The sequence below is a fragment of the Salvelinus sp. IW2-2015 genome, linkage group LG4q.2 (assembly GCF_002910315.2).
Source record: "Salvelinus sp. IW2-2015 linkage group LG4q.2, ASM291031v2, whole genome shotgun sequence".
Classification (NCBI taxonomy): domain Eukaryota; kingdom Metazoa; phylum Chordata; class Actinopteri; order Salmoniformes; family Salmonidae; genus Salvelinus; species Salvelinus sp. IW2-2015.
This window is the reverse complement of record NC_036843.1, coordinates 24,709,484-24,712,654: the sequence shown is the minus strand read 5'-3', so window position 1 is coordinate 24,712,654 and position 3,171 is coordinate 24,709,484.

Here is a 3,171-nt window from a genome sequence, read left to right as displayed (position 1 = left end):
TCGGCCTCACGGTCTCATCAGAGTTTTACGTATTCGGCCTCACGGTCTTCATCAGAGTTTTACGTATCGGCCTCACGGTCTTCATCAGAGTTTTACGTATCGGGCCTCACGGTCTTCATCAGAGTTTTTACGTATCGGCCTCACGGTCTTCATCAGAGTTTTACGTATCGGCCTCACGGTCCTTCATCAGAGTTTACGTGTCGGCCTCACGGTTTCATCAGAGTTTTACGTTCGCCTCACGGCCTTCGTCAGAGTTTACGTATCGGCCTCACGGCTTCGTCAGAGTTTACGTATCGGCCTCACGGTCTTCATCAGGGTTTACGTATCGGCCTCACAGGTCTTCATCAGAGCATTACGTATCGGCCTCACGGCCTTCGTCAGAGCTTTACGTATCGACCTCACGACTTTCGTCAGAGCTTTACGTATCGACCTCACGGCTTCGTCAGAGCTTTACGTATCGGCCCCACGGCTTCGTCAGAGCTTTATTAAAGCAGTGATACTATCAAGAGCAGTGTGCTGGTTCCTTCTTTTTCTCAGTTCTGTGTACACTAAAATGTTTGAATTCTCAGCCATAAGAAAGCAATCTGACTGTAGGCCTACAGTACTATTCTGAGCGCACCTCCGTCCTGTTTTTGGAGTGACTTTCACAACTTTGTGAAAGTCAACTGGATCAAGGACATTCCAACTCTGACGTCACCCCATTGAAATTGACATTTTAAAGGTTAAGGTTAGGTAAGGGTTATGGGTTAATACAAAAAACATGTTTCCTTATGGTGAAGTTTGGGGTAGGGACGTCCCCAATCAATTGGGGACTTTCCTTTGATCTATGTATAATAACCCCTTATAGGATTATAGAACTATGTCCTGGGATTTCCTATTATCTATGTGTCAGGGTGGTGTCAGGGGACCTGCCTGTGGTGTGGTCCCAGGAGGAGTGCAGTAGACCAGAGCCTCCTGGTTCGGCTGCTGTACAGCCCCCATTGACAATCCAAGCCCTGCTGGATCAGGGGAGGAGACTGTTGCTCCTCAGAACCCCTCCCCTTGTTCTTCATTGAGATCACACTCACTGCTGTCCTCGGGGCCAGTGGCTCGGAAGTAAGCCTCATTTACCTTTTGAACATGTCCGTGGCTTAATATTCTACCAGTACTAAGCAGTATGTTACCAGTATTACATTAACAATATTAATATTACCAGTATATTACTAAACAATACAACTATTACCTGTATATTACCATACCAATATATTATTACAGGATATTACACGTATATTACCATAACAATATAACTGTGTTACCGGGGTATTACCAGTATATTACCATAACAATATACCAGTATAACCAGTATATTACCATACCAATATAACCAGGGTATAACCAGTATATTACCATAACAATATAACAGTATAACCAGTATATTACCATACCAATATACCAGTATAACCAGTATATTACCAACAAATCATAACATTATATTACCATAACATATACTAGTATAAACAGTATATTACCATAACAATATACCAGTATAACCAGTATATTACCATACAATATACCAGATAACCAGTATATTACCATACCAATATACCAGTATAACCAGTATATTACCAACCAATATACCAGTATAACCAGTATATTACCATAACAATATAACAGTATACACCAGTATATTACCATACAATATACAGTATAACCAGTATATTACCAATACCAATATCCAGTATAACCAGTATATTACATACAATTTACAGTATAACCAGTATATTACCATACAATATACCAGTATAACCAGTATATTACCATAACCAATATACCAGTATAACCAGTATATTACCATACAATATAACAGTATAACCAGTATATTACCATACCAATATACCAGTATACCAGTATATTACCATACCAATATACAGTATAAACCAGTATATTACCATAACAATATACCAGTATAAACAGTATATTACCATACCAATATAACAGTATAACCAGTATATTACCATACCAAATACCAGTATAACCAGTATATTACATACCAATATACCAGTATAACCAGTATATTACCATACCAATATACCAGTATAACCAGTATATTACCATAACAATATAACAGTTAACCAGTTATATTACCATAACAATATAACAGTATAACCAGTATATTACCATACCAATATAAACCAGGGTTAACCAGTATATTACCATACCAATATACAGTATAACCAGTATATTACCATAACAATATAACAGTTTAAACAGTATATTACCATAACAATATAACAGTATAACCAGTATATTTACCATACCAATATAACCAGGGTATAACCAGTAATATTACCATACCAATACCAGTATAACCAGTTATATTACCATTAACAATTCACAGTATAACCATATATTACCATAACAATATAACAGTATAACCAGTATATTACATACCAATATAACCAGGTATAACCAGTATATTACCATACCAATATACGCAGTATAACCAGTATATTCCATAACAATATACAGTTTTAACCAGTATATTACCCATAACAATTAACAGTATAACCAGTATATTACCATACCAATATAACCAGGGTTAACCAGTATATTACCATACCAATATACCAGTATAACCAGTATATTACCATAACAATATAACAGTTTAACCAGTATATTACCATACCAATATACCAGTTATAACCAGTATATTACCATAACAATATAACAGTATAAACCAGTTATATTACCATACCAATAAACCAGGGTATAACCAGTATATTACCATAACAATATACCAGTAATAACACAGTATATTACCATAACAATATAACAGTTTAACCAGTATATTACCATAACACCATAACTGTAACGGCTGTCGTCCTTCCTCCTCGTCTGAGGAGGAGAAGTTAGAAGGATCAGAGGACCAATGCACAGCGTAGGTAATTGTTCATCTTATTTAATGAACAGTGAAACACTCAAAATACAAAAACAACAAAGTGAAAACCGAAACACAGTTCTATCTGGTGCAGACACACAAAGACTGAAAACAACCCCACCCACACACCAAAAGAACGAGCGACTAGCCAACTACTAATATGGTTCCCAATCAGGGACAATGATTGACAGCTGCTCTGATTGAGAACCATATCAGGCCAAACACAGAAAACCAACACAGAAATAGAAACATAG